The sequence below is a fragment of the Myodes glareolus genome, chromosome 25 (assembly GCF_982192425.1).
Source record: "Myodes glareolus chromosome 25, mMyoGla1.1, whole genome shotgun sequence".
In the NCBI taxonomy this organism is placed as follows: domain Eukaryota; kingdom Metazoa; phylum Chordata; class Mammalia; order Rodentia; family Cricetidae; genus Myodes; species Myodes glareolus.
Genome location: NC_142050.1, coordinates 32301159 through 32324269, shown reverse-complemented (window position 1 = coordinate 32324269; position 23111 = coordinate 32301159). Strand labels below are relative to the sequence as shown.

The window sequence follows — 23111 nt, the reverse complement described above, 5'->3', positions numbered from 1 at the left end:
CTGCAGGGACATAACTGGTCAGAGTAATGAGGGTGGGAGACTGTTGAATGCTCAGCCTAAAATGGCACATATGTATCAAAGTTCAGGGGACATCATGGAAGAGGGAATGGGAAGAATGTAAGAGTTGGAAGAAAGGGAGGATGTTGTCTTCCAGGTATGACATGGCTCTGCCATATGGGGACTGACATAGCCTGTTATGGGGATGGAGACACTTAAGAGGCCCCAGCCCTCCCTCAGGATCTAAGGGCAGTTAATGGTTGGTGGGGGAGAGAAAGACACTTCTTTAGTGGTGTGGCCACTGGTAAGGTGCCCACACTTCTATAAGCAACCCACCCATGATCCTGTAAGCAACCCCTCACCCACACCCCTGTAAACAACCCCTCACCCACACCCCTGTAAACAACCCCTCACCCACACCCCTGTAAGCAACCCCTCACCCACACCCCTGTAAGCAACCCCTCACCCACACCCCTGTAAGCAACTCCTCACTCACACCCCTGTAAGCAACCTCTTACCCACATCCCTGCTAGCAACCCCTCACTCACACCCCTGTAAGCAACCCCTTACCCACCCATGCTCCTGTAAGCAATCCCTCTCTCACACCCCTGTAAGCAACCCCTCACCCATACCCCTGTAAGCAACTCCTCACTCACACCCCTGTAAGCAACCTCTTACCCACATCCCTGCTAGTAACCCCTCACTCACACCCCTGTAAGCAACCCCTTTCTCACACCCCTGTAAGCAACCCCTCACCCACCCATGCTCCTGTAAGCAACTCTAAAAGAAACTCACAGAATCATTAAAAGCCAAAGGTAGCAGCGGGGCTAGCTGGGAAGAAGGGGATCAGAGGCAGTGAGAGGGGACAGGAGAGGGCAATGGGGTGAATATGGTAAAAATGAATTACACACCATAAGGAAACCCATTAGTGTATATGCTTAATCTATGCCAATAGAAAAAAAGTTAAGGGAGTTAAGTCATGGAAGGATATGGCAGAGCAGATGGTTGTGCAACACACGCCCAGCAAGGATGAGGAGGGCATGCTCAGAGCCAAGGGGTACGATGGGGCTAGAAACTGCTGGGCGAGCAGATGACTGGCCTAAGAAAGAAGCAGAGGCAAATACTTGCACCCCTGGCCACAGCAATCATTCTAGGTTTTTTATGGAATATAAGAGTAAACTACTGGAAAATTCTAGGCAAAAACAACACAGCAGGTTTATGGTTGTTGTCTTATGTGCAGGGTCTCATGTAGCCCATGCTGGTCATGAACTCATTATATAGTCAAAGAGTTTCTGATCCTCCTGCCTCCACTTCCTAAATGCTGAAATTACAGGCATATGCTATAATGTCTTGCATTATGTGGTGCTGGGGATCAAAGCCGGGCGTCACGTGTGCTAGGCAAGCCCCAGGCCTCTAATTGATAGTCTTTTTTTTAAAAAAAAAATAATATTTATTTATTATGTATATAGTATTTGGCCTGCATGTATGCCTGCATGACAGAAAAGGGCACCAGATCTCATTACAGATGGTTGTGAGCCACCATGTGGTTGCTGGGAATTGAATTCAGGACCTCTGGAAAATCAGCCAGTGCTCTTAACCACTGAGCCATCTCTCCAGCCTCTAATTGATTGTCTTAAAAATTATTTTAGTTATTGTTTGTGTGTATGTATTATATGTGGGTGAATGCAGGCATGCCTATGTTATGCTGTGTTTGTGGAGTTGATTCTCTCCATCTACTGTGGGTTCTGGGGATTGAACGCTCATCAGTAGTAGGCTTATGCAGCAAGACCTTTTAACCACTGAGCCATCTTGCTGGTCCTATATTGATGGTTTAAAAAAATGTTCATTTTATGTGTATGGGCATTTTGTCTGCATATATGACTATGTTCCATGTGGTCTGTACACCACATGCATGCCTGGTTTTCCCCAAGGCCAGAAGAGGGCATTGGATCACAAGGACTGGAGTTACAGAAGACTATAAGATTCTAGGTGAGTCCTGGGAATCGAATCCTGGACCTCTGGAAGAGCAACTAGTGCTCTTAACTGATGCGCCATCTCTCTAGCCCCTTAGTTAAAAAAAAAAAATAGGTCAAATGTCATGACACAAGTTTTTAACCTAAGCACTGGGGAATCTGAGCAGATCACTGAGTTTGAGGTCAACTTGGTCTACACTGTGGGTCCCCACTGTGTGATGGACAGATTTTGAAGGACAAGGCTAACATCAGTAAGGCTAAGGAAGAGGCTTTTGTACGACTGAGGGTGGGAGATGCTGGTGGTCTGCACTGGTGGTCGTATGGCCAGGCCAGATATCAGACCTGGAATATGTGTGAAGACTAAGACCTAGGCTGGGGTGTAGCTCAGTTGGTTGAGCACTCTAGTGTTCACTAAGCTCTGGGTTTGGTCCCCACCACTGAATAAACTAGGCAAGGCAGTGCAAGCCTGCAATCTCAGCACTGAGAGGAAGAGGCAGGAGGATCAGAACTCCAAGGTCATCCTTGACTATATCTGAAATTTGAGGCCAGCATGGGCTACACAAGACTTTACTTAAAAACAAAATCTGAAAAAACAAGACAAAAAAACAAGACTGGGGCTGGAACGATGGTTTAGCAGTTAAGAGCATTTGTTGCTCTTGTAGAGGACTAGAGTTTGGTTCCCAGCACCTAGAAGGCGGCTCACAGCCATCTGTAACTCCAGTTTCAGGGGATCTGATGCCCTCTTCTGGCCTCCATGGGTGCCAGGCATACATGGGTACCTATGTAAAGCAAAACAGTCATACATGTAAAAATAAAATACACCTTAAAAGGTAAAAAGTAGACAAATAGATAGAGGGAAAGAGGGAGGGAAGGGGGAGAGAGGGGGAAGAGGCAAATAGACAGACAGACAGACAGACAGACAAGGTAGGGTCCTTAGGACTTGCAGACAGTTAACATGGGGTCAAGGGAGGAGGGGTGTATATGAAAAAGCTCAAACTGTTTCTGGGAAGCAGCTGACATTACTGAGCCCTTACATCTAAGTCTTTTGCAGATTTTCTTGTTCTTCACCACCATTACCATTGCCACTCTCCTTTCTAATACTGTATGGTAAATGCTGTCATTAGTGCCCCCAATTTATATGAAGAAAACCAAATCCCAAGGTTGGAAAGGATGAATGACCTAAGTGTATACAAGATGAAAAGTTGAACCAATGTTTGATCTCAAGGAATCTGAGGTCCCAAATGTGTTCATTACCTCTGTGCCACACCCAGGAAAGACACAGAGGTACGTTTAAAATGCTTGGGCAGGCTGCAGAGATGGCTTAGTGGTTAAGAGTGTGTACTGCTCTTGCAGAGGACCTGAGTTCAATTCCCAGTACCTACATATGAAGGCTCACAACTGCCTGAAGCTCCTCTTGTTCCAGGGGAATCCTATACCTCTGGCCTCTGCAGGGACCATCATTCATGTGGCCATACCCACACATGGACCCTCACACAGACACATGTGGCAGTGTAGATGAGACTGCCTCCCACAAGCTCAGATGTTTGAAGGTTTGGTCCCCAGGAGGTGGAACTGTTTGGGAAGGATTGGGAAGTGTGGCCTTGTTGGAAAAGGGGTGAGGGTGAGGCTTTGAGGTTTCAAAAGCTTTCTGCCATCTCCAGTGCTGTGTTTGCTGGTTCCAAGATGTGAGCTCTCAGCTGTCCAGGCCACTATGCCTGCACTGTACCCATCATGGATTCTAACCCCATGGAACTGTAAGCTCATTTCGTGCTTCTTTTATAGGCTGCCTTGCCACACGGTGTTTTGCCACAGTAATAGAAAAGTGACTAAAACACACCCAGCTCAAAGTAACTAAATCTTAAAAACATAAAACTTTAAATATATAAACAGTAATAATACAAACAAGAAACAACCTGTTAAAGGAGAACTTTGTAAAGGAGAAGCTAAAACATTAGGGCATATTCATATTAGGGACGGCTCTGCAATCAGGAGTGTGTACTGCTCTTGTGGAGCCTGGGGTTTGGTTCCAGCACCTTTATCAAGGTGGCTCACGACCGCCTGGAACTCCAGCTCCAGGAGGTTCAACACTCTCTTCTGACCTTGGCAGGCACTGGCACTCATGTGCACAAACCCACACATTGACATTCTTATTCACAGAATTTAAAACTATTTTTTAAAAGATATATTGATCTAGAGTAGGAGGGTGTTTGCAGTAAGTGCACCGGGGAGGCTCATACTGTCGGTGGGGTGTGTGGGGAGCAGTGCCCACACACAGGACAGAAGCAGCCCATAGGTGACTACCCACAGGCCTCCTAGTTGCCAGCATTCAGTTCCATGCACTCTCACCTCTCAGCAGTTTGGAGCTGCCTTGCCTCCAGGGCCAGTTTGCTCAAGGTTTTCTACGTTGCCTCTGTTTCTGGGGTCATCCCCAGGGTCTCCAAGAAGGCTGTTGCCCTGGAGAGGGAGGGAAGAAAGCACAGGAGTGAAGCAGGATCTCGAGGAGCAGAGAGGAACCCTGGTACTGCTGGGGCAGCAGGAGGGGGGAAGAAAGGCTCCTCTCATGATTGCAGGGTCCTACTGAGCAGTCACTGCAGGCGGTCCCTATGCCCACATGGCTCACCACCACAGTGGTTGTCAGCAGCCTCTCACTGGGTGTAGTTGCCGTCATCGATGGCTGTTCCAAACTCAATCAGGCCCTCGTCCAGGGTGTAGGCCACAGTCATCACACCCTCGGTCACCATCACCTCTGTCTTCCCTCCACCTCGCTCCAGACCTACAACATCACCCTGCACAGTATACAAAGAGTGGCATCCAGTTCTTCAGTTGTAAACAAACTAAGGGGTGTGTGTGCATGCACAGACTGTGGGTGCTTGTGTGACTGCGTGTGTCCACATGACTGTGCTCGTACATGTGAGCAGGCCAGAAGACACGCTCAGGTGTCATTCCTCAGCTGCTTCCACCCTTTCTTTCTTGAACCAGGATCTGAGGTTGGCCCTGGAATTTACCAAGTAAGCTGGGCTGAGCCCGAGGGGTCTGTCTCTGCCTCTCCAGTTCTGGGATTTGAGTGTGTAATGCTTCACTTTCTTGCTGAATGTTCTGGGGCTCAAACTCAGGTCCCTCTATGGAACAGCAAGCACTTTACCAAATGAGTTATCTTCTCAACTCTTAGACTGATATTCTTTTTAAAGTATATTATTTTGTCGGGCAGTGGTAGCACACTCCTTTAATCCCAATACTCAAGAGGCAGAGGCAGGTGGATCTCTGAGAGTCTGAGGCCATTCTGGTCTACAAAGTGAGTTCCAAGATAGCCAGGGCTGCACAGAGAAACCCTGTAATATATATCTATATAATTACTTATTCACATTTATTTATTTAGCATGTGTTTGTCTATTCATGTGGGCTCTGAAGACTGAACGCAGGTCATCAGGCTTGGCAACAAGCACCCTTATCCACGGAACCATTTCCCCAGGCCCCAGACTGAGATATTCTTGAGGGTCCTCCAGTTAAATTACAACTTGAACCCGAACCCAGAACATACTTTTTCTTTTCATGCACTGCTCAGTTCATGTGACGAAATCACTAAGAATGTTCCCCACCTCTATGCTACCCATCCCTCTTTTAAAAAATTTAAAAAGACAAACAAAGCAAAACAAATCAGTAAAATGACATTTTTTCGCCAGGCGGGTGATGGCGCATGCCTTTAATCCCAGGATCTCTGTGAGTTCAAGGCCAGCCTGGGCTACAAGAGCTAGTTTCGGGACAGGCTCCAAAGCTACAGAGAAACACTGTCTTGAAAATCCAAAATAAATAAATAAAAAATTTTTAAAAAAGAGAACAGACAGAAGAGCAAAGGCCAAGAAGCTAAAATCTGAGCAGCAGGAAAGGGGGTGCTGCTCTGAAGGCGAACACATGAACCCGAAAATGAGCCTCGGGCCCTTCAGCACATGGATGGGCTGAGTCAGAGTCTCTGAGTAAACCCGGCCCCTGTTCTGTAGCAAAGGACACCAAAGCAAGTGGAGCACAGCCTTAACATAGATTCTGACTGCTACAGAAGCAAACAACCATCTCAGCAGGAAAACAAGTAGAGACTGCCTTCAGAGTGACATGTGGGTGTATGTGTGCAAGTACACGCAATATAACACAACCAGTATGAAAGAATAAATTGTAATTATAAACAATAATTTTAGGTCTTTAAGCATTTTAGATATTAAAAATAGCAGTTATAGATAATGTTTTTCAATAAAATTAAATAATTCATATTTGAAGATATAAAGATGACATGGAAAATTAACTAAGGAAAGACTGGAGTGGCTGGGCACACTGGACAGAGAATCAAATCAAATCTTATGGGAGTGAAGCCTGTGACACTGAACAAGGACAAGTTCCTCTTGTGGCATAAGCAGCAGACAAGGAAAAGAGTGAGCCAGTGAGCTCAGGATGGATCTGAAGATGTCATCTAGAATGTTCATGGAGCAGGAGACACAGAAGAAGCTGGAAAGTCAAACAAGACGGAACAAGAAACGTAGCATATGCTGAGTTAGAATTCCTGGGAGAATGGCAACAGCATTCCGAGAGAGTGGCTGAGAAGTTCCCAAGACTGAGCACGATGTGTGTGTTCGGAACTACATGAAACACAACATATGCTGCATGGGATTCATGTAAATTCATGTAAAAAGGCCGGAGTACAGCTCAGACTAGAGAATTCACTTCCAATGCACAGGTTCAGTCACTAGCCATCCACTGCAAAAACAACCCCCAAACCCTCTAACCCGATGGGTGGCCTGTGACTACGGTCCCTGCCTCTAAAGAGGCAGGGCAGGAAGACAGCCTGAGCCCCGAAATTTGAGACCAATCTGTGCTATATGGCAAGACCCCTTCATGAGGAAAAATACTATGTACAAAAATTGTAGTCAAGTGTCAAAACATCCAAAAAAAAAGTAGGTTTTAGGAGCAACCAAAGGGGCTAGAGTGGACAGCTCAGAGATTAAGAACACTGACTGTTATGGCAGAGGGCCCGAGCTTGGTTCCCAGCACCCAAGATAGGCACTCACAGCAAGTGGCCTGTAACTCCAGCTCTGAGGGATCTGGTGCCCTCTTCTGGCCTCAGCAGGCACTGCACACATGTGTACAACATGCAAGTTATCTATTGGGATAACATGTTACAAAAAGCTAAGAAAAGTTAGCTGTCAGTCTGAAGTTGGGTACTGAGTCCCAAAGTGCTTTTAGAACAAAAGCTAAACAAAGCTACTTTCATATTATCAAAACCTGAGAGAGTATAATCTTCCACTAAAGAGACCCTCACCAAAGGGATTTCTAAGTGATATTCTCCAGGCAAAAAAAATAATTCCTGATGGGAGAGCAACACTGCAAGAAGGAAAAATAGGAAGAAATGTGCTGGTGGGAAATCTAAGTTCTGTCCATATAAGGTAATAACGTCATAAATCACGTGCGGTGGCCAGTGCTTGTGATCCCAGCACTCAGGGAGGTCAGACTGGGTTACAAGTTCCAGTTCCAGGTCATTCAGGGAGGAAAGAGAGGAGAGAAAGAACGAGAAATTGAATATGAATGATGCCCATTTTGGAAGTTAAAAAAAAAATCTTAATAGCAAGGCATGGTGGCCTAGGTCGGTAATGCCAGCACTCAGGCACTTAGGAGGTAAAGGCAGGGGAAGGGGAGGAGGGGAGGGAGTGGGAACTGGGATTGGCATGTAAAATGAAAAAAGATAGTTTGTTTCCTTTCTTAAATAAATAAATAAACATTTTCTAAAAAAAAAAAAACGAAAACCAAAACCAAAATCAAACCAAAATAAAACAACAACAACAACAAAAACAAAAACCCCCACACACAAAAAAGAAAGAAAAACACAACAAAATAAAAAGCCATCAAATCTAAAGGAAACCCTTTACTACTGGAAGCACAGTGGTAAATACATGTGCAGTGTGCTTGGAGCCTGGGTTTGATTCCAGCGCAGCAGCAGCAGCAGCAGCAATGAAGATTAGCACTAAGAACCAGAGAGAAGGTTTGACAGGTAGAGGCGCCTATTGGCCTGCATTCACTCTCAGGAACCGCATGGTGGGAAGAGCAGACTCCCACAGGTTGTCCTCTGGCTTCCATAGATGCATACACAAATACACAAAATAAATAAATGTAATTTAAAAATTTAAAGGTTAGAATGAAAATACTATTCAACAAAGAAAAAAGAGAGGTAACCAAAGTCAAAGCCTTGCAAGGTCCTATATTATTTGTGGGGAGAGAAAGTTACATGGTAGCTAACTTGAGCCTTCAAGGGTCTGCATATGTGTGTGGTATGTGTGTGGTGTGTGTATATGGTGTGGTGTCTGTGTGTGTGTGTGTGTGTGTGTAGGATGTGTGTGTAGTGTGTATGTGTGTGTGTGTGCGTGCTATGTGTGTGGTATGTGTGTGAAGGATGTGTATAGTGTGTGTGGTGTGTGTGTGGAGGATGTGTGTGTAGTGTGTGTGTGTGTGTGTGTGTGTGTGTGTGTGTGTGGTATTGTGATGGGACAGTAAAGAATGTTTGATGTGAAATTTGAAAAAGGAGCCTTGTTCTTGAATGGCCAAGAACAAGGACAAGGATGATGGCATGGAACCATCCCTCCTACTGGGGTCTATATTCTAGACTACAAAGAATGTCATATGGTGATTTCATATAGTCCCAGGGCCACTGGAATGTGGCCTCATCTCTAGGAATGCAATACAAGGTCAGGAAACACAAGCAAGGATAATTCTGGAGGCCAGGCCAGTATGGGGGGGGGGTGAACGTTTCACTTGCCAGTTTTATCACAGCGATTGTGGGTGGTGGGTAGAGAACACCACACGGTCTCACATACTTCTCCTTGGAGTGCTAGTGAGTTAGAGCGACACACCTGGGCCTCCGGGTACCAACATACCCTGATAGAGGACATGGTGACTCTCTCTGTGCCTCAATGTTGTACCACACACATAAGCTGTTTCGGTTCTGGGCTACCAGCACATCACTCCCGGGAACCCACTGCACGTAGGAGCAGAAGTTGAGGATCATTGTCTTGGAGCAGCTTTCAATATCATATAGATGCAGCTGGAGGAGGAGACAGCACAGGTAGGAGGGCATGTGGTGATGTCATTTAGTTCTGCTCATTTTCCCCACGGTAAAATGACCCACCAGTCAGTTATGTGTTGAGTTGCCAGCCCTTGGAGTTTGTGCTAAGTTGGTATATCCTGACTGATCGAATATGAGATGACCAAACAAGCTACAACCTAATTCAAGGTATGGTCCTTGGGTTTAGGGACATCATTTAGGGGTTGGTTATAATTAGTATAGGGTTGAGGGTTGGGGGAGGAATTTTATAAGCGCAGGAATCTTTAAAAAAAAAAAAAGAGGGAAATGGTGCGGGAGAATTATCTGTATTCTGTCAATCATATTTTAATAAAACGCTGATTGGCCAGGCAGGCAGTATAGGTGGGAAAGCCAGACAGGAAGTAGGGGTGGAGCAAAGAGACTGGGAGTATTCTGGAAGCTGAAGCTCTCTCAGCCACTCCTGCGCAGACCACCGCGAAGAGGCAACATGTAAGCTGACAGCTGAAAAAGGTACTGAGTCCGTGTGGTTAACATAGATCAGAATAATGGGTTAAGATAAGTCATAAGAACTAATAAGTAGCCTGACCAAATGGGTCAATCAGTTTATAACCTTATGGAGTCCTGTGTGTGATTTTCTTTGGGGTCTGCATGCTGTGGGGTACTGGGCGGGACAGATACCCCAACAAGCCGGCCCTCGTGTTACAATGGTCAGGTGAAGGTCAGACTATAGAGTATCGGTTCTTAGAGTAACCCTGGGCCAGATTAACAGGTAAGGCTACCAAACAAAACTAAGTGAGCTGACAGTCTGCAGTGTGTGTGGCTCTCAGTGAAATGAAGCATCACAAGAAAAGTGAACCTTTGGTGATGCCACACTGACAAGAGACTGCGTAAGTGCTAGGAAGGGCTGCTGGAGTCAGTGTCCATGCCTTCAGCTAAGTGTGGCTGAAGCACACTGTGTCAGAGGGACTGGGCAAAGGGCAGCTGGATCTGAGGAGAGGAAGCAGCTTCACAAGGACACAGCCTGTAAACAGTCTGTCAGGGTACCTAGGACAGCTTCTGACTGGGTATAGACTATCCTTGGTCCACTTTGCTATGCTGCATTGCCCCCATAGTCCCTGGTAACAGCTTGTAGACCAGCCCAGGCCTAAAACCCTAGTAACCCCTCTCACGCGAAGTTTCCGATCCCTGAAGAGAAGCTTGTGCCCAGTCTCATTAAGTTCCGGCCAATCCACACGGCTCTCATGACTGATAGTACCAATGTTGTAGCTGCCAATCAGATCCACTGCAAAGAAGACATGGTAAGAAGAGCGAACCCCTCCATGTAGAGGGCTGCAGTTGGTCTCTAGAAGGTTGGTTTGATAATCATGTTGGGATTTAAGAACATTTTATCAGTTCAGGGATATCAATGGGAACCACAAATGACCAATATTGCACAATATTTCTAAGATGCTTAAAAAACTGGGTCTTAGCCGGGTGGTAGTGGCGCACGCCTTTAATCCCAGCAGGGAGGCAGAAGTGCTACAGACTGGCTCAGGGGAGCCACTCAGACCATGGGGGAAGCAGGGCGAAGGACGGAAGATGTCAGGATACGGCGAGGAAAGTGACAAACAGACAACTCTCAATGTACTTGAGACATGCTGTTGTGATTTTACTATTTTCAGTGCAGGATTATATATTTTTTACAATCCAAGAACTTGGCAAAGGCATACATCATCAAATCATAAAACAGAAAAGAACAGCATAAAACAGTTTACAAAAAGAATCTTGGAAGATGTTTTGACTTGGGCACAAGGACTTCTGCTCTCTCATATTTTGTAAAATAAACTCTTTTTTTCTTGCCTTCAGAGAGACTATTGCCCTTGAATTGAATTAGACCATCTTTATCAGCTTGCAGGTGGCTGGTTGGTTTGAGCTAAGTGACCTTGTGTGCCTGGTTGAGAAAGAAAAGGGCTACTATCTCCCTGGGAAAGCTTTCTGCTAGGAAATTTCTAATACAAAGTCTTGAATCTCTCTGAAGTTTACTTTATATCACTAACCTCAACTCTCCTCTCTTCTTAATTCTCAGGCTCAGATATTGTCAGCTTAGGTTAGGTCTTTTTCTTCCCATAAGAAAGGTTTCATAGGCCTTCCATTTACAACTGTACAAATTTCTCAGGCAAATGCCTAAGGCTTCTAAGGTTTTTCCTAGTAAAATTAACTCCTTTTGTTCCATATCATCAAGGAATTGTCCTAATGATGATTCTGCCAATTCCCAGAACTGGCTACTTTTTTTTTAAGGCTTTAATTAATAGTGGAGTAGAATTAAAAAATGTCCTCAGCAGTCTTGTTTGTATCTGCAACTGCCTGGAATAGTCTGATCTGTTAGCAATATGCAAGGATCACAAAGAACACAAAGACAAAGAAAAGGACACACATATGGCTTCCAAGGACAGCCAGGTCGAGTCAGTACAAATGGTGACTCAGGGAGCATTACACCACAACTGATTGCCAAGGGACAGCCAGGGACACATCTCCGTGGAGCGCAGATCCCAATCCTCCCGCAACACATGCCTGCCTAGTCAGCATTTCTGCTACACTGGCGAGACAGCCGTGGATGTAGCACAGAGGCAGGTGGATCTTTGTGAGTTTGAGGCCAGCCTGGTCTACAAGAGCTAGTTCCAGGACAGGCTCCAAAGCCACAGAGAAACCCTGTCTCAAATAAAAGAAAACCAAACCAAACAATGAAAAAAATACCCAATACAAACAAACAAGCAAACAAACAAACAAAAAACCCTCTCTCTAAATGCCCATGAGTAAGAGATGAGGTAAAAAAAACTAAATGTAAATGCAACAAAAAGTTATGATTTAACAGAACTAGGCATGGGTAAGCAAGTACTAACAATATGTCATGACCATCAGCAGCTGAAATTTATTAACAATTATGTGGCAGGGAAGGATCTGAGTGCTTTATCTGACATAGGTACTATCTTCATTCACTCTGTGGGTGAAGACACTAAGAAAGACGAAGTAACTTTGGTACGCTCACACAGCAGTAAGTACGGACAGGGTCGCTGACACCAGCCCCATCCTTACAGACACACTATGTGGCATGCTTGTCTCTCTACCTTCTGCACGATCCTAAGCTAGTCTCAGTTCTTCCTGCCATGCCTGGAACATTTGGTGGCAGAAATCATAAAGTGGAGATTTATAAATGAAACACTTGCGAAATGCAAATTACATTTCTATTGTTACTAGTTACTAATAACATAAATATAAAAAATACAGCCCTTCCAGTTCTAAAGAGTCTAGGATTTGATGATGTCTAAACAGGAAAATTCCTAAATTTGCTGAAAATTCTTCTCTGCTGTTCACAACTTGCTGACCCTAAGATATAGGACGAGAGAACATGGTAATCCTATGGACAGGCCTTCTGATAGGTCTGAGCATGAATGTATCCATAGCCAGACACTTCATAAAGGCATACCCACAGGGACTTAAACATTTCCTCTGACACTGTAAAAATGAGGTTACATATTTACCTGGTGCCTTTCAGCTTCATCACTGAATACGATCCCATGATACACAAGTGTAATACAGGTATCTGTGACAGTATTAAAGTTGTAAAAGCATCTTACCTATAGCAATAGTCTTAATATCAACAAGATAAGCCAGTTTCTTATTATCTTCCATTCCTCGCTGGCACCTCTCGTTGATACGGACGCTGAAACATGAAACAACAAGGTAAGGTAAAATGGGCTAAGGCAGGGTCTTCTTGAGGGTTCTGAAATACCATACGGGATAACATTTTTAGCCTGATCTGGGGACACACATTTTAGAAGTCCCAAAGGAATCCTTCTGGATTTCCAGGGTTCAGTTACCTGATGAGGTGAGGGTTCATGAATTCAGTGCGTACAGAACCCAAGGAGTCATTACTCCCATATTTCACCAGGGTCAGCTCTCCAGCACTGAAGATCAAGCACACCTGGGGAAGAATGGAGGCGATGTGGAGAGAAGTGGGGGAAGGGGCACTGAAGTTCTGGTGACCTCTCCCTGTCTTTTCCTGTTTTATTCCCACCCTTTACCTGCAGTCTCCCCATCCCTTGCCACTCACCCCTCTGACTAGAAGCGGGAATGGGGCTTATTGAAATGGGGACAGGGAATCAAGGCTACTCACATTCTTATTTTCAAAGAAATATTTCTCATTGCCACCAGAACGCTGCCAGACTATCTGCAAAGTGAGGAGAAAACATCAGAGACGATGTAGACAGTTACACAAGACAAGGTTGGAGGATGTCAGTGGCAAGGAAGAGAGATGACGTTCAGTGAGGCTTTGACGTTACACAAAAGGTGCTGTATCAAACTCTTGCCCTGATTCTCTTATTTCTGAGAGAAACAGCAGCAAAAACCAGTCTGACTGTGGAAGTTTATATTCCAGGAAATAATATCAGAATGGTATCTTTTGGGGAATCTTACTTCTTGGGGCCCTGCGTCTTCAGAATTAGCAAGCCAAGACATCCCATTACCCACCCTTCCTCTCTCGGTTCCTACCTCACTGAGGCGGTTAGTGTTCAAGTCTCTGAGCAGCAGCATGTCCGATGTGTGGGTCACCAAGTACCGTTCCTTCCCCAGGATTTTCACCTCTTTTACCTCATAGCCACAGTGGGACTTGAGCACCACCCTGGTCCCTGAAGACAGGTTCTTCACTATCACCTGGGAAGGGACCAGTCCAACCCATCAGGCTTTCCCGGTGCAGGAGAGGAGGGAAGGTGCTCTGGCCCCTCACGCAACTCCAGGATACCTTGTTTCTCCCTTGGCCTAAGATGCTGTTGATAAGGACAACCTTTGCATCCACACAGGGGTTCGCTACCTAGGAAATACTTCCCCATGCTCTCCTGGGCTGTCCATGACTATTCGATTCTGAGAGCTCTACTGGGTAACACTAATCACTCTTTACCTACGAAGACAGAATACTATATATCGTTACTGTTATATAGTTATGTTCCTATTATTATCGTTATTAGATCATCACGTGCCTAAGATGACCTCCAACTGGCCATCCTCCTAAGTGCTAAGAGTTTCTTTCTTTTTCTTCCTCTTCTACTTCTGATTTTTTTTCTTTTTTGAGACATGTAACCCTGGTTGGCCTGGAACTTGCTATATAGACCAGGCTGGCCTCAAACTCACTGGCCACATACCAGACCACAATGTCTCTTTAAAAAAGAATTTGAATTACATGTATGTATGGGTGTGTACAAAGGTGGGTGCAGGTGCCGGCAGATGTCGAAAGAGGGTGTTACATCCCCAAGGCTGAAGTCCCAGTGATTGTGAGACACTAACAAGGCGCTGGGAACTGAACTTGTGTTCTCTGTAAGAATAAAAAGAGCCGTATCTCCGGCCCTGGCACGATATCTTCCAGATAAATTACCTTTGTACTCTCAGTCCTTAACAGATCTAACAACAGTAGAGAAAGGATAAATGTTTTTGGAGAGACTGGAAAGATCCAGGAACAAATCGGTAATAAACGCCAGGGAAGGGAAGTGGGAGAGTGAGACACGTGTCTCTGGGACAACAGAGTCCTGCGGCATTACAATTTGCCCGTGATCCTGCTCATCCACAACTCTAGTGGGTGGCGCTGAGGACAGCTTCACAGGGGGAGTTACAGGCGCCAGTCCCTGTACTCTTGAGCCTAGTGCATAAACTTTGCTTACGGTGGGCAAGAACAACTACGTAGCAGGAGGGTTGCCAGAAGTCGCCCTGACACATTCAGTTCCTTACGACAACTCTGCCAGAGGGAGGAAGGTTAAATTTGACACTGTGGCTGTGGCCAGCAGGTGGGGAAAATGTAAGAACAGATGAGCCATGAGAGGTCTCAGCATGATAGGCCATCAGCTGCTCACCTGGCTGGGTCCCACATACGTCAGGTCAAATTTGTTCTTGTAAATACTCCTTCGGAGGCAGCAGTCAAACTGTTCCACCCCACCACAGAGGGTGCCCTGAGAGAGAGAGGGACAGCATGGAAGGCAATGCACGGCGCACTGGCTGTGGACGGTACTGGCTGTGGACGGCATCTGGATTTACCCCCCAAGACCTCAAACCTCAGTGTCACAATCTAGACAGAAGTGGCCAGCAAAAGGGTGGGCAGGTTTTGAACATATCAGAAAAAAAAAGTGGCAATCCTAGGACTTACAGGGATCACATGTGGGTTGGCAATGAGGGAAAAATCAGGCTGTCCTGGACAAGCGTGTCCCTCAGGGCCTCCTGGAAAGTCTAAGTTTCCCTTTCCTGCCTTTAACAGTATTTTTTAGGTTGAAGTCACAAGGCAGCTGGCGTTCTCTTGTGTCAGAGTAGAACTCCCTTGGCACAGGGAGTATTTTACATTTTACTGTAGTGTGGAGACAGTCGCCAGTACAGAAAGGGGCTCCTAATAACACACCGCACAGAGCCGGGAGCCGTCCCGCTTCCACGCCAAGGCTGTGATGGTGTATAAGTTGGCAATCTCCTTGGGTTTGGCCTCTTCCCAGATGCTTCTTCGAGGACTCCAGTTGAACACCCGGAGTCTAGAAAGGTAAAGAGTGAAAACAGGCTAGTACTAATAGGGAAACATCTCACTCTATCAGAAAGGGAAGCACATGCAAAAGGGCAGACCAGCGAGGCAGCCTAACGGGAGGGGAAAAGGTGCGGGGAGTTGAGGGAGTAGGGGTGAAAGGAGCAGGTAAGAAGATGGATGTCAGGCATGGTGGTACACGCCTGTAATGACCAACAGGTTGAGAGGCAGAGGCAGCAGGATCACTGTAAGTTTGAGGCCAGCCTGGTCTACCTAGTGAGTTCCAGGCTAACTGGGGCCACAGAATGAGACCCTGTCTCAAAAACCAACACCAACAGAAAGGCCAGAAGTAGAGACAGCAGGACAGCAGGACAAGTGAGGCAAACAGACTGCCAGGAGTGGGAAGAGGAAGAGACAAAGTGTAAGAGGCAAAGAAGGATGGAACCTAAGGAGACACGCAAGACTGGAAGGACATAAAGACAGACAGACAAAGAGGAGACCTAACCCTAGCTGCTTGGCTGTTTCTTTATTCATTCACCAAACGGCGGCTACGTTACAGACCATGCCAGTGCAGGCGCTGAAGATGAAGACAGCTACTCAGCCTTCTTCTCAAACTACAACACAATGGCATAGTAGGGACCAGGCAGGGGGACACGGGGAACGCGATGGCCTCTGCTGTGGAGTCCAGGCTGAGGCAGCACAGCGCATCCTGAAGCTGCCAGCATGCCAGCAGACGACAATCTGAGAATCCCTTTCAACAGACATTGCTTCTGTCCAGGTTCCCACTGCGGTTCAGAACAACTTGGCTAGGGAAGAGCTCACAGAGAAAGTAGAAGATGCAACTGGCCAGGGGACCTACCTGTCGTAGCTTCCTAGCACGACAGACTGGCCTCTGGGACTTGCCGCAGCTGTGGTGAATTCACGCTCCTGAGGATCACGGCTGTAGTCGAAAGTCTGTAGCATGTGGCCTTCCTTTCCACAGGCTACAATTCTCCGATCACAGCCTGCAGCCACGATGCTGTTGGTTGCCTAAGCCAAGGCATACGGTGGGCATGGGTGATTAACCAACTTCCCCTGAGACAGAATATTTCAATTGTTCGCTGCAAATGCCAGCCTAGAAACTGTCCATTCTAGCAGCTGATCCACACACTGTTGACCATCCTACCCTGGAGAGAAAACAAACCTTCCTGCCAGCATTTCCCCACATCAACACGTCCTCATTCTGAAGGCTTTACAACCTGTCTCTGTATCATGAGCACACACATGCCATGTGTACACTGGCCGTGTACTCACAGTGGTGTGTTGAGACCTCTGGTGTACACTAGTAAAACCACCCAAAGGGAGATGACACACAGTAACCAACACTGTCTAGGTCCAAGAGAGTACATGGCTTCAAGGGCTAAATTTAATTAATTATGTGGGTAACTCACAATGTAAACGATTCCGCAGTACTGAATTATACAGAGCAAAGCAGCAAAGTTTCCCTTTATGTCTGTCTTTTCTTTTTCCAAGAAAATAGTTAATTCTTTAACATCTTATTTATTTGTGTGTGTTTTTGTGCGCACATTTGCACACGTGCACACATGGCTGAAGGGCAGAGGATGACTGCGGAAGTCACTTCAGTCCTTACATGGCAAGGGTCCCGTCAGGTTTGGCACTGGGCACCTTTACCTGCTGAGGCATCTTGGTGGGCTGTTAACTTTTTTCTCCTATGCATTTGGATGTATATACATTACATAAACATATATATATATATATATATATATATATATATATATATATATATATATATACATACATACATTTCTGTAACATGAGGGGCCGGCTTGTTGGGGTTTCCGTCCCGCCCGGTACCCCAACAGCCGGCAAATCCCAAAGAGAAATTACACATAGGACTCCATAAGGTTATAAACTGATTGGTCCATTAGGTCAGGCTTTTTGTTAACTCTTATAACTTATGTTACCCCATTATCCTTATCTACATTAGTACATGGCTCCGTATCTTTCTCAGCTGGGCAAGTTATATGTTGCCTCTTTAGTGGTTTGTGAAGGAGTGGCTGAGGAAGTTTTCTCCTCTCTAGCCTTATCCTATTCTCATTGTCCCGCCTCTACTTCCTGTCTGGTTGACCCGCTTATACTTTTTGCCTGGCCAATCAGCGTTTTATTAAAATACATGATTGACAAAATACAGATAATTCTCCCACACCACATTTCTGTATATGTATGTATTTACATAAATGGAAATAATTTTCACTTTTTGTCCCCCTTAGAGTCTTTATTCCCCTTCTTTCAAGGTCCCTTCTGCCCACTTCTCCCTATAAATAGTGAATTCTAGCCTCCTGAATGCAAATCTCTGTGATGGCACCAAATGCTTCTCTCCAAGATCGCCCCCTTGGTGCTTAGACACGCAGCATCCCAGGGAGGGCTCCAGAAATGTCCACCCCACCCCAGAGTGAGTGTGAGCCGTTCATACCTGTGACTCTCTGGAGCCTTCATCATCAAAGAAATACCTGACGATGGTGCCATCTGCATGACCTGAGAGGATGCCTTTCCCAGAGCAACTGAGGGCAAAGGCAGAGAGGTGGGCACAGAGGGAGGGACTTCCGCCCCTTGTCAGTCCCCTTTCCATCAAATGCAGCTTTGTCCCAACAGTCCCAGTCTACTTCTGTTACTCACTTGGTTGTCAGCGCCACCACATATGAGTCCGTCCCATAGATGGTAGACGACTTGTTAGTTTTAGTGTTTGCTAAACGAACCTGAAAACCAAACAAGTCTGGCTAGGCTACTTACAGTGTCACCCAGGTACGGAAAAACAGGTAAAAACCCAAAATGACAAAATTAGTCCTCATGCCTTCTTCTCAGGTACATACTTGAGCTCCAGGGGAAAGATGAACCATACTGCCCGGCACCCCAGGACACTATCCCCACCTAATACCCAACCTGTGTCTCCCTCTCCTCTGTGATTTTGCCTTCAGCCAGTCCGAAGACAATAATGTACTCTGCAGGCCACTGCAGACAGGTAACAGCACTCTGTATGAGAAGGGGTGAAAGGCTGACCCACCTGTGTGGACCAGCACACTCAGAACAACCGCCACCCACCACACACCCTCACTCTAGTCCTCTCCAGGGGGAGAAGGAGGGAGGGGACACAACAGTGCTCTCACGTAGGTGACAACACCACCCTTTAGCAGGTCAAGTCGGGGTCAGACATTGAATAAGGCAACTCCTGGTTACTTTTACAAGGAGAGAAGCAGGTGTGGCTCATCTTTGAACTTTACCGTCTGGATGAACTTGTTGCAGATGACCTTCTTGTCACCCCTGTCAGACAAAAGGCAAGGAAGTAACCTTAAAAATCACTTCCCAATGAATTGCCGGACATGTCAGTGGGGAAAGGGGACAAGAGCGGAAACCCTTCCCGTCCCTCTGTGGGAGGCCTGACGGAGAAGTGAGTGGGTCCCCAAGGAGCCCTGGAGCTATGCCAATGACACAGCACAGCGCTGGCTCTCGGGACCTTCTGCTGGCCTTACACTCATCCCTCCAGGGATGGGGCTGCAGGACACGTGGGGCAGGCAGAATCAGGCTCTAGAGAGTCCCTGCCTTCCACACCTGATGCCATCGGTATCCCAGTGAGGCACATCCCATGCCCAGCTCTTCTTTAGTGGCCACAACCCGCCCACCCCCCGTCCTCACCAATCTTCTCCAATCTTGGAGACATAGATGATGTTGTCAGTCTGTCCTATGGCGATTTTAGTGGAGTCAGGAGAGAAAGCCATGCCCTTTACCATGTAGCTCTTCCTGCCATACTAGGAGTAAAAACAAAAATAATGAGTAGAAATGAAAGAGAAAAGAAAACACACATTTCCCCAAAGATCAGAAAGTTTATAGAGAGAAACAGTGTAGACCATTGCCCATGTCTACGGCTAGAAGGCAGATCACACAGCTTTCTTGGATAACGTGTTGGAGCACACACGAGTCCTCTCCACCTTCATGTCAGCTGGCTTGGTGGAAAACTTGTCTCTCCGCTCCCCGTGCTCATCATACAGCAATACCACTCGGTCCACTGTGCAGACAGCAAATTTAGCGTTGTTCTGGGACCAGGCCATACAAGTCACTTTCGCAGCTCCATCCTGCAGAGGCAAAGGGGTTCTGTAAACATGGCGCTGGTCTCCAGCACACAAAGCGTTTCCAGGATCACCAGTCCTCGTGTGCCTTTGTTCTACATCTACGTCACAGGTTTTCTCTCAAAATTAAACAAAACAAGACAAAGTGCTTGGATACCTGAACTCTAAGAACAATAGTCTCTCGGGCCTCACGTGGCCCAGACAGACCTCAGATTCACTCTATGGCAGGGATGACTTGAACTTCTGATCCTCCTGTCTCTACCTCCTGAGTGCTAGGACTCAAGGTGTGCACCACCCCATCTAGTTTATACCATGCCGGGGACAGGACTCAGGGCTTCACTCGAGACAAGCAAACACTGTACTACCAAGCCACATCTTCTTGTCCCTTAATGTGTTTTTCTGAGACTCATGATACAAATGTAATGCATCAACTGTTCCAAAAGCAGTGACCTCCTTGTTCCCCCATCTTTCAGGTCTGCAACTAAAAAAAAGTCAATTAATCTGATAAATTTTAGCTTTTATAGCTACTCATTCAATTAATGTTTTCCAGCACTTTACTGTCAAAGACACTTGGCTGGAAGATGGCAGAGAGACGAAGAACAAAGCACACATCCTGCCTCAGGTCCTAATTGGATGCTACGAAATTGGAAATGTCCCATAAGAACAATGAGTGTAGTAATATTTTAGAGAAGCCCAAGACAAGTTTATGCTTAAATGGTCAAGATTAAACTTTGAATAAGGGATGCCATCGAATGGTAAATTACTTCAGATGTAATGAGGAGCATGAACAAGGTCAAGCTCTGGCCAAGGACCAGCAATTTAAGGAAGCTGGGACTGCCAACCAGAGAGGAGGCAGGGCAGGAAGCGTAGACTGGGCTAGCTCAGGAAGGGCCTCTAGAGGCTGCTAATGATTTGGATTTATTGGACAGGAATAGGAGAGTTTGGAAACAAGGAGCAACAGAATTCAAATTGAGACTTGGGATAAACAACGTCACTTTCCCCTGTTAACTGTCCACCAAAGGCTCGCGGTGAAAGTGATCACTGCATAAACAGAGGTACAGCCCAGATAATGGAGCACTTGTCTGGCATTCATCAGTCCCCAGGTGTGAGCCTTCACACCACACAAGAGTAAGCAAAGAAATAAAAAGAATATGGGAATGGCAGGTATGACGGCACACGCCTGCAATCCTAACACCTGGGAGGGAAGGCAGGGGGGTCAGATGTTCAAAGTCCTCCACGGTTACACAGGGAGTCTGAAGACAGCCTGAGCTATATGAGACCCTGACTTTAAAAAAAAATCAGAAAAGAAAATACGTGATCATCACACAGTGAATTACTCTGCTTGTCCCTGGCCAGCTGTCCTCTCGGGTTCCTGAGGTGAAATTTGGCTCCTACGCCAAATGTTGGATTAGCCACTTGGGCTTCTAGAGGTTTGGCTTACAACACCTTTACTTTCTACACCTACCCTAAATACGTCCAGAGCCAGCAGGGGACTCATTGCCCCCAAATCCTCAAACTACAACCAGAAAGTAGCTGCACCACCATCATGGTCATGAGCCAACCATTCACTACCGTCGGCTAGAAGGGGGTGCAGGCGCCTCATCAGCTTTGGCTGCTCCTCCTCCTCAAGACTGAGTCCATCCTGGGCATCTGGCCCAGCTGCACCATGACATCATCTTTTTTTTCGAGACCAAAGGGTTCTATTTCCAATTTTTCCATTAGGGTGTTTTGAAATGACAGATAACAGTACCAGTTTACTGAGCAAGGAGTACAACTTTTTATTTCTACCACTGAGCCAGGGCTCTATCCCTTCAGCTTTCCTTTCTTCTAACCGACTTCTGCTCTCCTCACACAGTGCAAACATCCCCGAGTCCCATAATCGACAGAAACGTCTTTCTCTGCACTGCGCGCCTGACTGGACTGCCTGGGGATTGAGTGGAATGGAAAGTAGGACAGGCATTTTCATAAGTGCTGGGCACCCAGTCGGTACCTCACCTCGTATCTCTGAGGCAGAAGCTATTGTGATTCCCATTTTACATATGGGGAAATTGAGGCACTGAAAATTAAGAAAGCTTCTGAATCACACATACAGTTTTTAGATGACAGATGCAATATTTGAATGCATGTATGTTTGATTCCACAAGCTATAACTCTCTCTTTATGCTGTTGTGGCATATGTATTAATGACTTAATTCTGCCATACACTGTTATTTACTGTTGCCATTATGATGATGATGATGATGATGATGATGATGATGACAGGGTCTCTCTATGTAGTCCTCCATCTTGTTTTGTAGACCACACTGGTGTTGAACTCACAGAGATCTGCCTGCCTCAGGGCATGAGACACCATGCCTGGCTATTCTTTTTTTAATTAATTAATTTTATTTATTTTACATCCTGACTGCACTTTCCCCTCCTTACTATCCTCCCATCATCCCCCCCCAATCCACTCCTCTTCTATTTCTATTCAGAGAGGGGAAGGCCTCCCATGGGCAGCAATAAGGCATGGCATATCTAGTGGAGGTAGTACTACACCCTACTGCTCCAGGAAACACTAAAAGTCACACAGTATTCTTATTTTTTTTAAAGGAGGTCTTGGCTATGTAGTCGGGCTGGCTTTGAGCACACAGCAAGCCTCCCAAATTCTGCGATTACAGGCATGCAGCACCATGATCAGGCAACGGATTTCTTTTTGTAGTGCTAGGGACACATGCAGAGGCTCGCGCATGCCAAGCACGTGCTCCTCTACTCAGCAACATCCTCTGCAAATAGCATATTCTTTTTATATGTTGGGGGTAACATGTGCCTGTTTGGGTGTGCATGCAGAGGCCAGAGGTCAACATCAAGGGTCTTCTTAATTGCTCTTCACCTTATTCTCTTTGAGACAAGGTCTCTTCTCTCACTGAACCTGGAGCTCATAAATCTGGCTAGGCTGGCTGGCCAGTGAGCTCCAGGGACCCACTTGTCTCTGCCTCCCCAGCACCGCGATTACAGGTGTGCCTAGCTTTCAAGTGGATGCTGGAGATCTCATGCTCATGAAGAGCCATCTCCCCCACTGCCAACTTTATCTGTGTTGTCAGCCTGTCCTGTCCATTTCGATGTCCTTCCCTGCTGTCTATCATTCTTCATAGAGCTGTCCAGTTCATAATGTCCTTTCCATCTGTCCCTTACAGCTCCATGACCCAGGGCAGCAACAGGATGTCCAGGAAGAGTCCCGGTGAGGCCCCAGTGTTGGCAGTGTAGCCGAGACCAGGGGCCTCGAACGAAACCCATGAATCTCTGCGATGACCCCACACATGTAAAGATGTATGGACAAAGGAGTCTACCGTGTGACTCTCTGTGCCACACGGCAGCTTCCATGACGAGATTTCCCCCTTCTTCCTTTTTTGTTTTTCCTTTTTTATCTTAAATTTTATTGT

The 23111-nt window shown here is 46.3% G+C and overlaps 1 long non-coding RNA gene and 1 pseudogene across 3 annotated transcripts in view; one reads left to right on the top strand and one right to left on the bottom strand.

Moving 5' to 3' along the window:
• LOC146894341 (intraflagellar transport protein 172 homolog) overlaps positions 1–19695 on the bottom strand; it is a 26364-nt pseudogene extending 6669 nt beyond the window's left edge. Inside the window, exons 1-17 of the transcript XR_015736697.1 lie at positions 19552–19695; positions 19259–19371; positions 18847–18886; positions 18509–18598; positions 18245–18324; positions 18042–18129; positions 16428–16642; positions 15458–15581; positions 14922–15017; positions 13573–13734; positions 13199–13252; positions 12903–13006; positions 12660–12745; positions 10215–10327; positions 8879–9045; positions 4620–4756; positions 4317–4424 (exon numbers count right to left, since the gene is read on the bottom strand). The product of XR_015736697.1 is annotated as an intraflagellar transport protein 172 homolog (transcript). The remainder of the gene's footprint in view (positions 1–4316; positions 4425–4619; positions 4757–8878; positions 9046–10214; positions 10328–12659; positions 12746–12902; positions 13007–13198; positions 13253–13572; positions 13735–14921; positions 15018–15457; positions 15582–16427; positions 16643–18041; positions 18130–18244; positions 18325–18508; positions 18599–18846; positions 18887–19258; positions 19372–19551) is intronic.
• LOC146894342 (uncharacterized) lies at positions 9480–23111 on the top strand. 2 transcript variants are annotated; one of them, XR_015736698.1, is made up of 4 exons: positions 9480–9555; positions 12974–13063; positions 13237–13371; positions 22866–23111. It is a non-coding gene; the product is annotated as an uncharacterized LOC146894342 (long non-coding RNA). The 2 variants fall into 2 exon arrangements; XR_015736699.1 differs by lacking the exon at positions 12974–13063 and having other exon boundaries at positions 9487–9555.